Consider the following 15,661-nt stretch of genomic DNA (forward strand, 5'->3'; position numbering starts at 1 on the left):
TAATAGAGTGTACCTAGCCATTTATAGGTAGGCCTTGTGATTCATCACTTATTTCTTTGGGCATTGTGGATATTCTCCAAGGGGTTTTCATCATTTTCCTTTAGTTTAGCCTAGGGCTTGTAAGTTTTAGCATGCCTAGATGATCTTGCATAGGTCACCTTCTTCTATGAGAGACAAGAAAAGAAGTCGCTTTAGGAAAGGTCCAAATGAGACTAAACTATTTTTTTCTACCTACTAAAGGGCCCTTACAATAGGAGTACGCCCCGTGGGCAGAGCCCTCTACAATAGTCTGAGGTTCATGGGTCATTGGCTCCGTGGTGATCGGGTGGAGCTTGTCTGTCATTTTCTTCATTTGAGGCATGGTTGTATTTGGTGACATGAGATCCGCTATGGTGGCACCTTGGAGGACCCCATGGGTGATGGGGACTATGGACCCCGCCCCTTTCCTTTACAGCTATTTGGTATTTTCCCTGTCAAAGGTGGCTCCCTAATCATTCGATGTATGGCCTATTGCTATTGTTTTGGTTTGAGTGGATGTATCATGAGGGTGTCCTTTGTATGGGGTGGTAGTTCGCGCAAGGGTGGTGACAACATGGTCATTGTATGATCAATTGAGTTGTTTATGCTTATGTGGCTCGAGTCAAGCATGAAACTTCTTGTAAATTTTTTGTTTCTTCTAATATATTCACCCACATATTGTGGGTTTTGCCCACAAAAATAAAAAAATCGCCACCCATATACCCTCTTGTTCGAAGGTCTTATTTGAACATGGCCCTTCTATAAGCAAGGGTAATAATATGGGATACTGAGTACATTAAGGCACGCATAAAGCATCCCACATAATGTGGGAATTGCTATAAGAAGGTGTTCATCACAACAATGCCATGCTATAGCATCAAAAACGGGAAAGAAGTGTGTAAAATAGAAATCTCTTATTGTCTTCTCTATTTGTAAAAATTTAGAAGAGAATGTTTTGACCTAAATTAAGGTTTGTACATAAGAATTCTACTTATAAGAACTAGTCCCTCTATAGAAAGACTAGATGATGCTAGTCAGCACAACTTGAATTCAGGTGTCACTCAGGATGAAAAAATAGACCTCGTCAACCATATTGTTAAGGTTAGAAGTAATAAGATTAGTACTAGCAATGTTAGCTTGCTAAAGCAGAGGAAGAAGAAAAGATGACTCCCCTAGTTTCTTTTATCAGCGATTAGTCCTTGATGCCTTAGCTTGGTGGTGAAGGGGATGGTTGTGGCAGGGCTTTCTCCTTGGTGGCAACCCTATGACAACCTTTATGGTCTCAGGGTGGCTTCCTCTATCAGCTGATGTATAGTCGCTTGCTTTGGATGATTTGGTGGGACGTTTGTTGGTAGAGGTCATGGCTCGGTTGTATCAATGTAACTTTTTTGTTTCGTAATATTTACATATACTCACAATTGTGAGTTTAGGAAAAAAAATTCTACTTATATTGCTCACCAAAGATAAGTTACAAACATCGATAAGATGAAAATATGCCCTTTCGTAGGGAAGGGTATTGCGAAAGAATAGAGTACCCTTCAAATCCTGATAGTGTAGAGTGGCTGAGTAGTAGTAAGACCTTTTATCACTTTGATTGCTTTACAATTTGTTTTGTCCCCTTTTTTTTTTTTTTTTTCAAAGCTCACAATTGTGAGTGATTGTATGATAGAGTCACCAATAGATATACAAATTAGCCTCAAGCTCAGGTCAAGCCTTGAGGGACAAAGGGCTACAACCGAGCTTAGTTACAAGTACCTAGTAGCTTACTATTGTGAACAACTAAATCCTTTACAAAGCAGAGCTCAAGCGGATGGTGATGGTTTCCCTAAGCCACTCATCTGAGCTATGCCTTTTACTTACCACTTAAATTAACTCCTTGGTTTCTTGTACAATCTCTAAGAAGCTAGCCACAGAGAGGTCACTATCCAAGACATAATAGTTCGTGGCCTTCCAAATATGACTAAAGAAACAATACCTAACAATTTGAGTACAGATTAGAAGTGCAGAACTTTGAAATTGTTTACCACCCAGGCACAAATCCCTCTTGAAAAACCCTATCTTCCATGTCCTTTGTACCCATTTGCACATCTTTCCTGTGAGGCCTCTAATAGACGGGCATTCCATGAAAAGGTGGTCGAGGTCTTCGCTGGCCAATTTGCACCCTGAACATCTATCGGATCTATTACCTCGCACTCGAATCTTGACATATGTCGGCAAGCCCCCCAAAGCACCTTCCACAAAAATATCTTTGTAAATTGAGGCCATTGTGGATTCCAAATGTTCTCCGTGACCTTTACCCATCGAACCTCGGACCATTGCTTCTTCCACTGCTTGTTAAAGGGGACGAACGAATCATCCTCATGAATTAACGCTTGGTAAATGCCATGAGTAGCCGATTCTAAACACAATTTGTTTTGTCCTATTAAATTCCTCACTATCCTTCGCATAAAGTTGATAGGTCCACATTAGGTTTTGACTGAATAATAAGTGATAATTCTTCCGTTAGCCTTTCTCTTTTGTGCTTTTGGTTTGCTTGAATATATCTTTGTGATGAAGCCTTGAAGACCGTGACGCATGCATCTCCTAGTTTTGGACACGTGTCACTCAAGTGGGTTTCAAGATATGGATTACTAAAGGCAATGATTTTACTTTTGGAAGTGATACAGGGCTACTCACGAGAGTCCATGTGCTTTGCAGCTTTCTAAAAGAAGCTTTGAAAGAGAAGAGGGTTTGGTAGTATTGATTGAAGTTTTATCTACTTAACATAATATCACGGAGGGGAATCGCCTTTACACGTGATGCAAGCTACGAGATGAAAGTTACGTTTCAAAAGAGGGAGAGAGAAAGAGAGAGAAAACATGGGATAAAGAGAGAGAGAGAGGCCGCCGAAGGTAGCCGACGGACTAGTTGTTTTAATGCCTAGTATAGATTGAAATTTTATTTGGGATTGACAGCCCTCAAAGGTCTTGCATCTCGCATCTCCTACTGTTGGACTTGTGTCCCTCAAAACTTTTCAAAAATAGGCTATGGGGTGTTCAATTTCATTAAGAGCTACCTCCAAAGTTCCTTTACCTTTTCTTTGATTGTTTTTTATTGCTACACGATGTGGGCTCTAGTGGGATGTGGCTGTGAGAAAAGCTCCTAGTTTCTCCCATTGTCATTCTCTCTAGCTAGAGAGAGTTAAAATGAATTTTCAGCGCACACAACAAAAATTCCACGCCCATGGATACCAAATCCAAAAAAATTTACAAATGTCCTAACATGTAATGCTAGGTGCATACGGGTAACTAATGAAATAAATCCATTAGCTTGGAAGATTCGAAAGAATCTTCTGCAACCCCTTGCGATTCCCCGTTGCCTTCCTCTGCACCTCGTCGATGCCCTTCACGAGGAGGTTGTTGTTGCTCCTGCCACAAGCAACAACCCACCTCACTTGGATCACCCCACCTTTCAACGCAAGTTGAGAGAGAGAGTTGTGCAAGCGAGCGAGAGAGCGAGCTTGCAAGCTGCCCTTTTGTAGTGGTCGTGAGAGGCGCCGAGAGAGAAAGACTCGAAGTTGTCTGGAAACATTGTAGAGGGGGCTGTGTGTGTGTGTGTGTGTGTGTGTGTGTGTGTGGTGTGAGTGTGAGAGAGAGAGAGAGAGAGAGAGAGAGAGAGAGAGAGGTGGCATGGAGCCCACATGTCAAGGAGAGGGAGAAATTGTATCATTTCACTTTTTTGAAAGCCGGGCATCCTCTCGAGATTCTAACTTTGAACGATTTTTTCCAAAATCGTTGGTACATACTGTCAGACCAAGGTAAACATAACTAGAATGCATATATCCCACAACATCAGGGTCACTCAAACAAAGAATATAGCACCACATATGAGGGAGTCACGGCCTCCATCACCAACCAAAGAGACTCCGTCGACCAAAGACCACCCGGATGGCGTCAGATCCGAGCGGCCACAAGGAGACCTGTAAAGAATAGTCCTTAGGCTTTCATCATCGAGAGTTGGCGTCGATCAAAGCCATCAAGTTCAAGGCGTCTACCACCCGTCGGAGCAAATGTTGGGAACGAGCAAAATGAGATCAATCTACAGTTCCTTGACAAAAAAGGGAGCCAAGCCCCTTCCTGCTGAGATTGCAGCCACCAAGAGGTGCAACCTGCCACACCACAAGCCCTTGTCAATCGCACGTAGGACAGATCCAAGCCTCCCATGGGGGAGGTGGGACGGAAACTGCTCCCAATGCCAAAAACGAGTGTGGAGCGGCTCGAGTGCTCCCCTCCATAGAAGATCCCCTACCTCTGGGGTAGTAGCCTCCCACGCAATCCTTGAAACCTATGAGACCAACATGACTTCCTACCGCAACGGACCCCTCTAAGCCTTCTTGCTTTGGGTGGCTTGCATGCAAAGCATTACCAAACCTAGCACTGTAGTGCATCCTGCTCAATTCTACAATCTTAATTCTTTAGGCTCTTCTACCTCTACACCAAATTTCTTTGATGTACAAGGTTCCTACAAATTTTTATATTAAAAACACAACAAAAATGAATACGTACTCCCCATGACTCTATCCCCCATGAACTTCAGTATGCCTTTGTGTCTCTTCAACTTTATTTAAAACTTGTCACTTTGAAAAAAACATTCAGATTATTTTCTAAAATGTTTATGCCATTTTCTTTCTATCTCTCCCCCAAGTTATGGGATATATTCTTTGTTTGAGTGACCCTCCTATTATTTTCTAAAATGTTTATGCCATTCTCTTTCTGTCCTTGTAACGTCTTTTCTCTCACCTCCTATCTTTTTATCAACTCTACTCTATCCGTAGAAGATTTTAAGTTTTTTTTAAATTATATATAAAGTGCTCGGTTGAGCTTGAATTGCATTAATCACAAAAAGTTACAATCAACACTGGCATATCCTTTGCACAAGGAGCTCCATAAAAATGGCATATCCTTTGCACAAGGAGCTCCATAAAAAAAATATACCGCAAAGGATGCACCTTCACAACTTCTCTTACTTGTTAAGCTTGCAATTTTTATTCCTTCTACAAAGGATATTCAACTTGCATGACTCTAGAATAGCATTTGTGCCAAGAGGCTCACACTTCTTTTGAAAGAGTAATGCATTTTTGGACTGCTGTAATTTACAATGGATGGATGCTCTTATGAAACTTCAATTTTCTTTTATAGAATACTAGTATGTGACCCGCGCGTTGCTGCGGCTAAGAAGAAGGTACACCTCGATCATGGTGACCTTGCTCTCCTTGATTCCACAATGAAATGTAAATGCATGTAATTCTCCTTTGGGATTTGTGAGCTCTTTGATACATGCATCATGCATGCATCAATTATTGCTCCAGCTACTTACTCTATGGCAAGGGCTTTCAACTCATACATTGTAACTATTCTTCACATTCTAATCAAACCAAGTGTAAATTTGTCTTTTGGATTAGTAGTCTATATAATATTTCTTGGGAAAGATCTAACAACTAATAAAAAGTAACTACTCTCCATCTACCCTCCACATGCTTCTTGATGGACCAAGCTACAATAATCCTTTGTGATTTAAGTCTATATATTTTTTCTTGGGAAAGATCTAACAACTAATAAAAAGTAACTACTCTCCACCTACCCTCCACATGCTTCTTGATGGACCAACAATAATCCTTTGTGATTTCTATGCTAGGTACCTTCTTTTTCAGGAAAGGGCATGTCTATTTGACCCCCCCTCCGCCCTTCTTCCAAGAATTTTGATTTTGGAGGTCTCCTAGGATTTCTCATACACTGTTATAAATTCTCCCTTTTCTTCTTCTTCTCTCGTTTGCCAATGCAACACCCACTTGCATTCTCTCTCTCTCTCTCTCTCTCTCTCTCTCTCTCTCTCTAGTGTGATAGATTGGTTAATCCATTTCATACTTGAGTATCTAGACTTTGAGATCTTGTTGGAGTGTTCCTATTATCTTAGTCTGCAGTTCAACACTCATGGAAAAGATCTTTAGGTATTCCACTCGTATTCCATTAACACTTTGAGATCTTGCTAGAGTGTTTCTAATGTCCTAGTGTTCATTTCAAAACTTGTTCAGCAAATCTTTGATGTCTCTTGGGATTGTTCCTATTGCATTAGAAATGTGAGGACTTAGTGGAATGTTCTTAATGTTTTAGTCTTCATTTCAAGACTCGTTGACATCTCTTGGGATTGGTCCTATTGCATTAAGAATGTGAGGTCTTGTTGAAGCATTCTTAGTGTCCTCCTCCTGAGTTCATGACACATCAAATAGATCTTTGAGGTGTCTTGGCATACTCCTCTATGTCACACAATCCCTTCAGGCTTCATGTGTGTGTGTGTGTGTGGGGGGGGGGGGGGGGGGGGGGGGGGGGGGGGGGGGGGGGGGGGGGGGGGGTGGGGGTGGGGGTGGAGAGGAGGGAGAACGGTAAATGGTAAATACCCATCAATCACCCAAGGTCCCTCATTGTGCTTGAGATGGTCCTTACTTTCCTTCATGTATAGGCCTTGTAAGTTGTCTTGTGTTCAGGTGAGTGATAGCTACCAGTGGGAACATTCTCTCTTTCTCTCTCTCTCTCTCTCTCTAGATCTCTAGATCTCTGTGATATATATATATATATATATACACACACACATAACATAGAGAGAGAATGTGTGTATGTGTGTGTGTGAGTGTGCTATATATAGAACTATATGGCATTCAACAGGAAATGGTATGGTTTGCATGAATTTTATTGTAGGCAGGTATTGCAATGTAGAATACTGAAATATTCCTCTTTCACTGATCAAATGCATAAGTCAAACACGTGCACAACCAGTTGGTCGATGGATAGGTAACCAAGGTGCATGTGCACGTTGCAATGGTTTCCAATTATCCAAATTTCCCCATCGCTTCTACCCACCATTGCAAATCATGCGTGACCTGGCTCTCACGTCTTTAAGGTGCAAGCATAGGCAATTGCATTTGGTAAAAGGACTTCCCATTGCATTTGGTAAAAAAAAGCCTAGACCTTTGTGCCACAACCATTTTAGGCACATCCTACAATCAATGCATATCAAGAGCTGCTATTTTGAGCAAAAAACTCATCAAGAACTTGATGTGCTTTTTGTACCACATGAATGGGAGTCTCGGGAGCAACGATGTTACACACACAAAAAAAAAACAAAAAAAAAGTTTGGGCCAAGTTGAAAATCATGCCTCATTGTCCTTTAGCCTTTGTCTATATGTAGATCCAGTCGAGTGATTTAGAACATGCACAGAGTCACGTTCTCTCACCCTGAAGGTGGGGTAGAGGGCTTTCTTTTCTAACTTTGCCCAAATTGGCAGAGTTGAAAGGCATGATGGGGGTAGAGGTGGCAACATAGTAAGGTGAGCGAGCAACTCGGCATGTCGAAATCCCCTTGGGACATGATGATGGTTGATGCTACTACCCCTCCCCCGCCCCTCTTTCCTCACTTTACTTTATTTGCTCCTACATCCACTTGCCTGAATATGGGTCCATCGTGGATAGTAGGTAGTACCATGAGTCATCGTTCCACATCTTTCTCTTGCCTTGTTAAACTTCCCATAAGGCCCTTTGACGAGCCTCCACCAACAAAATTCTGGAGTACGAACTTCATCATAGGAGAAAATAAAAACATAGGGCACAGACATAGATGCAATAAAGAGCAGAAGCAAAGCTTATAGTTGGTATTGATGCTACATTATCCCAGATTCTTAGGCAAGTGACAAATTAGAGGGAGAGGAATGGAAGAGTGTAGGAGGAACACGGTGGGCAGGAGCAAGAGGCTGCAATCGGTGGCCACACATGTATGATAGTAACAATAGGCTTGGGGATCTTAGAGACACGTGGGTAATGGCTAAAATGTTGTGCATGTGCTACATCTCTGGTAGTGGGTATGATGGAGGCTGGGCAAGAGCAAGTACATTGTTTTTATGCAAATTGACTATTGACAATATTATAGATAGCACAGATAGAGGTATCACTCCTTCTTGGACACAAGCATAGAAGTAATTGGACATCATGATTTCCATGCAAGAAGCTTGTTAAAAACCTGCTATCCTTTTGGAAGTACAACGTGCTTGGCATGCATGTCAGCATTGGCGAGCATGATAATGTACTTGCTAATCCATGACTAACAACGTCACATGTATTTGTTGCTCACGTTAGCATTTTTCATAATAGCATGTCTTCAAGATGCAAGAAGAGACATATTACCACATCTTCAAGATGTAATAAGTGGCATTTACACTTAGAGAGTATCCCCCACTTGACACACATGTAGACTAAGCAAGTATGACGTTATTTTCCAATAGCCCTTGACTATAAATCTCATCATAAATTTGTTTTCCCATGTCAATATCTTGCTTTATCCACTTGCCTTCAGAAAACACTCACAATCATCACATTTGGAGAAAACTTATGGTTTGCATTCATTGAAAACAATCGACAGATTTTGGTGATTGCATTGGGAGAAAAGCCCCAACTCTCTATTTGTTGAAGACATCCCAGAGCTTCCTGGCCCTACGACACACATTTGATATACATGTTGAGCACAACAATTCCAAGCAATATTTTTTATTCCCAAGCACATGCAACAAACCTTCTCCTCATGAATCATTTTGCCAGTATCAACTACTTGCATAATGTCCTATGCCTTCAAGATGCAAGCATAGGTGATTGCGTCTATAGAGTAACATTCACTCCATACCAGCTTAAACAACCCACTGCTTGCTTGCTAGTTCTTTCCCTTTTTACCAGATCTTGTAACCATTGCATTCTAACATACCACATCTAGGGCAAGAAGCTCAAAAAGATATTTTTGTGGTCAACATTATACCATATTTGACAAGTATGGAAACCACAACATTGTGAGACAAAACCCGCTGGCTAAAGATCTCATGATAAATTTCTATAAGTACATTGTCATTGACCCATGACTTCAAGATGCAAAATAGTCGAGAGATTTGAAGATTGACAACCCAGAGCTTCTTGGGCATACCTTATAATAATGTACTCCAAGACACGGCATCCTTACTTGTCTGACAATCACTACATTCCAAACAAAAAAAATGTGTTCAAAAGTACACCACAATTGACATGCATGTCGAGCAAAAAATTTCCAAGCAAGAATTTTTCTTTTTAAGACTTGCGACGAACAATCTCATCATGAATTTTTTTACAATGCCAAATTCTTTCATAATGTCTTATGCCTTCAAGATGCAATTATAGTGAGAGCATCTTAAGAGAAGCGTTCACTATGTATTGGCTTTTGGGTATATCCAATAACCATTGTATTCTAAGAGACAACATCTTGGATAGGAAGGTAACGAAGAACTCTTTGTTCTTTCAATAGTATACCATATTTGACATACTTGACAACCATAACATTGCAAGTGCTACCATCTAAACATCTTAATCATGAAATTTTGGAAACAATGCACACATTCATTGCCCCATGACTTCAGATGCAAGCATAGAGAATTGCATCTGGTAAAAAAGATTGCCATATTCATTTTCTTGCATAATGCACCATGCCTTTAAGATGCAATAATAGGTGATTGCGTATGGAAAAGAAACCTTCACTCTCCATTTGTTGTAAGCAGCCTATCACTTCCTAATCCTACCTATGTGGGCATATTTAGCAGTCAATGCATTCCAAGATAATTTTGGTGCACTCAAAATCATACGAAAATTGACCTACACTTTGAGAAAACATTTCCAAGAGCCTTCGACGAAAAATCCCATCATGAAGCCGTTTGCTTATGTCCATGGTGCTTCCTAGACCTCCCTAGGTTGCCCCTGTCCACAATTGCTGCATTCTAAGAACGTTTTGTGCATTCAAAAGTACACCACATTTGATATACACGTTGAGCAAAGCAATTCCAAGCATGATGTTGGGAATCATACAAAATTGTCTCATCATGAAGTTGCTTGACAATGTCCACAATGTAGCATAAGCCACAATGTTCAATTACGTCTCTCTCTCTCTCTCTCTCTCTCTCTCTCTCTCTCTCTCTCTCTCTCTCTCTCTCTCTCTCTCTCTCTCTCTCTCTCTCTATCGAGATGTCCTTGCCTTTTGCCTCACCGTCAACATCTTTGAATATGGTTGTGTAATAGGGTAAATAGATTTGGCATCCAGATTGACCAAAGCCTTGCCAAGCACATTATGTTTCTCCAACAACCCCTCAAAAAGTCATGAATTCTCCCACATGTGTGAATGTCTTCCATACATCTAAGCATAAATGAGCACATTTGAAGAAAGGCCATCCCTTCACATCTATTGAAAATAGCCGAGAGCTTCCTCGCCGTATGTATCAAGAAGAGTGGATGACTCATACATGTATAATCGAAGTTCTAATGATGCAAAAGAAGTGGATCACTATGGAAAGTCACTTCTACATATGTGCAATAGTACCGGAATGCTCATTGCAAATGGTGTATCTCTATGGCAAGGCACCAATGACTTTACATGTAGAAAGCACAATGGTGCTAGCGTGATTGACTATATGTTGTTCTCAGAAGCCACTCTAGAATGCATACAAAGCTTTACACTTGGTGAATGGAATCCGGAATCGGATCATAGGATGTTATGTATTGACCTCAAGTGTGGTAAACGGCCCGAGCATGTAGCCTCCAATCATGATGTGAATCATTTGTACCTACTTCTAGACTTCAAACGAGCACTTATATATGCTGATATGGTGGACCAAATGTTAAGCATGATAGAGCATCAAGGGAGCCCAACATTAGAATGCAAGTGGAAAGTTTTCAAAGAAGTAATTTTCTCTTGTGCAAAGGAATGCTTTTCGGCGAAACACATGTCTTGCAAAAGGTCTAAGAAGGGTAGCACCAAGAAGAAATGGTTTGACATGGAATGTAGTCAAGCCCGAAAACACTTGCTAAGATTGGATGCAATCAAAGACAAGGAAGTTTACTTGGAATGTTCACACACATACAAAGCACTTGTTCAAAAGAAGAGGAGAAGGTGGGAAATCGAAAAACAACTTCTTTTAGCACAAGAGAAAGCACATGCATGTGGCAAGTTTTGGCAAAATCTAAAAGGCAAGCGCGTTGAGAGCTTTGGTGACTTGACTCTTGAGGATATGTATATGCATTGTAAGAACCTCTATGAGCAACCCAATGTTGATAAGATGGAGGGTTGTAGCTCCCTTCCATTTATGTCTCCCTTCTTTACCATTGAAGATGTATGCCGCGCGCTTGAGAAACTTGCTACTCGCAAGGCAGGTGACCTTCAAGGTGTCAAGGCTGAAATGATTAAATGGACAAGCAAGAAAACACGATATTGGATATGCGATATGTTTAACCTTGCACTTCAGTATGGCATGCCTCATGATTGGAGTGCAAATTGGATCAAACCTTTGCACAAAGGAGGAGATGTAAACAATGTGAACAACTATCGCACTATAATGGTTGGTTCTTTGATGGCAAAGTTATTTGGATGTATCATGGAGATGAAGATAAGTGAATGGGCTGAAAAGAATGGCAAACGTGCGCTTGGCCAAGTAGGTTTCCGAAAGCATCATAGCACTATTGATCACCTTGTCACTCTTCGAGTTCTTATGGAAGCGTCTCGATTGAAAGGAAAAAAGTTGTATTGTTGCTTTGTGGATTTCAAGAAAGCTTTTGACATGGTACCGCGAGGAAATCTTTGGAGACGTATGCAAAGCCTTCAAGTGCCGAGAGAATTTATGCATGCAGTCTTTCGCATCTACCAAAAAGTGATCTGTCGATTACGTATGGGAGATGGAATTTCAGAATTTTTTGCAAGCACTATTGGTGTCAAACAATGATGCCCACTTTCCCCAACCCTCTTTGGGCTACTCATTGATGAATTGGAATACATGGTACTTGATTTTATGGAGCAAGAAGGCATAGAAGAGGTTAAGATTGGAAATGCGGTGATCATGCTTTTGCTTTATGCCGATGATGTAGTGCTCTTGGCACATACCTTAGAAGATGCACAAAAGCTTATGAGTGTCTTGGAACGCTTTTGCCTACATAGCGGGCTGATCGTGAATGGATCCAAAACCAAGGTTATGCTTGTAAAGACCCTCAATGATGAAAATCCATGCATTGTATACAACAATGAGAAACTTGAAGTGGTAGATCACTTCAAGTACCTTGGCCTTGAGGTTCCATCCAATCATAAATGGAAGGATTGTGCAATGCGTCGCTTGGAAGCCGGAAAGAGGGCTTATTATGCATTTGAGAACATGTGCAATGCAGGAGAGATCAAGTGTTGGGCTCTCAAAAAGTACCTCTTTGACACATTGCTGACACCGGTGCTTCTTTATGGAGTGGAGGTGTGGGGTGGAAGCATCGGGAAGTCTACTTGGAAAGAGTTTGAGAATGTCCAAAAGCGTTTTCTCACCAACTTTCTCCAAGTCAAGACACAAACACCCTACATGCTCTTACTTCTTGAGTCCGGATCGCTTCCCATTGAGGTCTTGGGCATGGAAAGGGTTGTGGAGTACATGCGTAAGACACAACGTAGCCCTTTGCATCAACTTCCTAGAATCGCATATGAAGCAAGTCAAAAGGTTCAAAAGACATGCAAGAGCAAAATACTAAGTTCGGGGTGGATGCTTGATATCAAGAAATGGTTTGGAAGATGGGATGCATGTCACTTGGTCAAGGATGCGTCGATCGACTCCCAAGTTAATGAGGCCTTCTTACAACGCCAATGTATCATGGCTTGGGAGAAATCCGGAGGTTCTCGCTTCAGCCATTACACCACACACGTTGCCCCAAACTACAAATCTCTCTTCTTCTCGGAACGAGGTAACCGAACCCATTCCTATATCCTTGAGCCCATCCCGTTGAGTGCGATCCGCACCATTGCCTCCATTCGTCTTAGCTCCCATTCTCTACGCTGCGAGACAGGACGTTGGGGCACTGGCGAGGAGTGTCATCGACTTTGCACCTTATGCCCTCGTCAAGTGCGAGAGAGTGAGTACCACACACTACTTGAGTGCTCAGCTTTTGACCACATTAGGTCCTCTTTTCCCCATATATTCAGCCATGAGCTCTCCCTACATACCTTCCTCTCCCAACCACGATGTGGACTCTCTATTGCGACGCTCATTTCAGCCATTTTTGAGCATCGAGAGTCACTTATGAACTCCACTCACACCACGTGACATGTTCATTTGGTCCCATAGGTCATGTTTGACCTCCCAGGACGATAATAGAACTATCTATCTATCTATCTATCTCTCTCTCTCTCTCTCTCTCTCTCTCTCTCTCTCTCTCTCTCTCTAGGTTCAAAGCCTCACCCCATCTTTTGTTGTTTATACATCCACCAACCTGTTTGCCGCCATTTGTTAAGGCATGTGCACATATATCTTTGCCTATTACTTCACAATGGCTTTTAATTGCAAGACGACGGGCTCTGATTGTTCTACTATGACACCATCGCTGCAACCCACCAATAGATGCAACATTACAATGCTCTTTCTCCTCCTCCCTCAAAAAACCGACACCAAAAAATTAGGATCACATGGGAGTCTTGACTCCCCACTTTGGAGTTTAAAGGTAAAAGTCTCTCTCATGTGCAAACTTCAAAGAACCTCTCATATTTTAAAGAAATATCGTCATACACATGTGACATGAGGTGTTGAAATGCCCTTTTTTGTTTGCCACCCCCAAAGCTTAATTATGAGGAACTTACATTGGGGCTCTTCATGTTGAGCTCATGCACGTGCAGCTAGTTGCAGCAAGCCAACGAAGAAAAATGATGCACAACCTTCTCATCAGGTGATCTACCTTCCATGTCTTTCGACCCTTACATACATAGCCAAAAGCAAGAAGCAACGCAAAAGTCAAACCACGAGCATTAATAGAGCATGGCTATGTAGCCTTCACGAGTGGCAACCATAGTCACTTAGGCATTGTCGCTCCATGCTCCGCAACTGCAACCCTCTCTTGCACTCCAAACCGTACACATTCGGCGGTTTCTGAGAGATTTGGATAATCTCCACTCTTCATGGCTCATGCTCTTGTAACTCAAGTCGGAGAGTGCATTTGAAGAAAGGCCATCCCTTCGCATCTGTTGAAAGCACCCAAGAGCTTCCTTCCGCAACTGCAATTCTCTCTTGCACTCCAAACCGTACACATTTGGCGGTTCTGAGAGATTTGGATCTTCATGGCTCATACTTTTGTAACTCAAGTCGGAGAGCGCATTTGAAGAAAGGCCATACCTTTGCATCTGTTGAAAGCACCCAAGAGCTAATTCCTTCCGCAACTGCAACCCTCTCTTGCACTCCAAACCATACACATTCGGCGGTTCTGAGAGTTTTGGATAGTCTCCACTCTTTATGGCTCATGCTCCTGTAACTCAAGTCGGAGAGCGCATAATTTGAAGAAAGACCATCTTTTTACATCTGTTGAAAGCACCCAAGAGCTTCCTTGCTGCCACAGCGCTCCCTCTCTCTCTCTCTCTCTCTCTCTCTCTCTCTCTCTCTCTCTCTCTCTCTCTCTCTCTCTCTCTCTCTCTCTCTCTCTCTCTCTCTCTCACACACACACACACACACACACACACATACACACACAATGCTGGCGCAGCCCAACGAGAAAATTTGAATAAAGGCCATCTCTTTGCATGTGTTGAAAACAGTCGAGAGATTCTTCTCAATAGAGCTCTCTCTCTCTCTCTCTCTCTCTCTCTCTCTCTCTCTCTCTCTCTCTCTCTCTCTCTCTCTCTCTCTCTCTCCTCTCTCTCTCTCTCTCTCTCCCCCCCCCCCCCCCAATCGGCTCATGTTGTGCATCATGCATGGCGTAGGGGCCTGGGGGTGGGAGGCAGACATTGTACATGATTCGTACCCTACATTGATCAGCCTTTTGCCAGCCTGCAACAACAACGACACAAAGAAAGGGTCTCCAGAGCTGTGCAAGCTCTCCAGAGTCAACACACATAGGGAGTGCATAGGTGGTGCCTACTGCCAATCGTTCCTCTCTCTCTCTCTCTCTCTCTCTCTCTCTCTCTCTCTCTCTCACACACACACACACACACACACACACACACACACACACACACACACGAGTCACACAAGCTAGTAGCTAGGGCCGCGGCATGTTTCAAGCAATCTTTTCTCGCTTTTAAGTTGTCAGTTTCCCAGCGCTCTGAGCGAAGTTTGGCTTCCAGTTTTTCAGGATCAAGGAGAGTTGATTTGATGAGTCCCGAGTGTACGTCTCTCTCCCTCCCTCGTTAGATCTCTCTCACAGACACTATTAATAATTAAACGCTACAAAGAGTTGACGTGCGGCAAAAAGGTTGCAATCAGTCTCTCTCTCTCTCTCTCTCTCTCTCACACACACACACACACACACACACACACACACAAACGTGCGGCAAGCAAAGAGACGTGCAACCTGCAAAAATTTGAAGTAGGGTTGAAATGTTATAGTCAATCCAAAGCTTGGAGGAGACGAAACGTGGAGACCCTCTCCTTCTTCAAAATTTTTAAGCTGCATAATATATAGTATAGATATAGATGCTTTTCCTATAGATCAGTGGCATGCCAAAACAAGGCTGTCACTAACTTGACGACGGCGGCACTGCCTGATCACAGAGAGAGAGAGAGAGAGAGAGAGAGAGAGAGAGAGAGAGAGAGAGAGAGAGAGAGGAG

General features: G+C 42.3%; 1 pseudogene; it reads right to left on the reverse strand.

Moving 5' to 3' along the window:
• Positions 1 to 1,621: 1,621 nt before the first annotated feature.
• On the reverse strand, positions 1,622 to 5,402 carry LOC147437087 (uncharacterized; annotated as a pseudogene).
• Positions 5,403 to 15,661: the final 10,259 nt, after the last annotated feature.

Source organism: Adiantum capillus-veneris, chromosome 17 (assembly GCF_014529385.1).
Source record: "Adiantum capillus-veneris isolate H3 chromosome 17, ASM1452938v2, whole genome shotgun sequence".
Classification (NCBI taxonomy): domain Eukaryota; kingdom Viridiplantae; phylum Streptophyta; class Polypodiopsida; order Polypodiales; family Pteridaceae; genus Adiantum; species Adiantum capillus-veneris.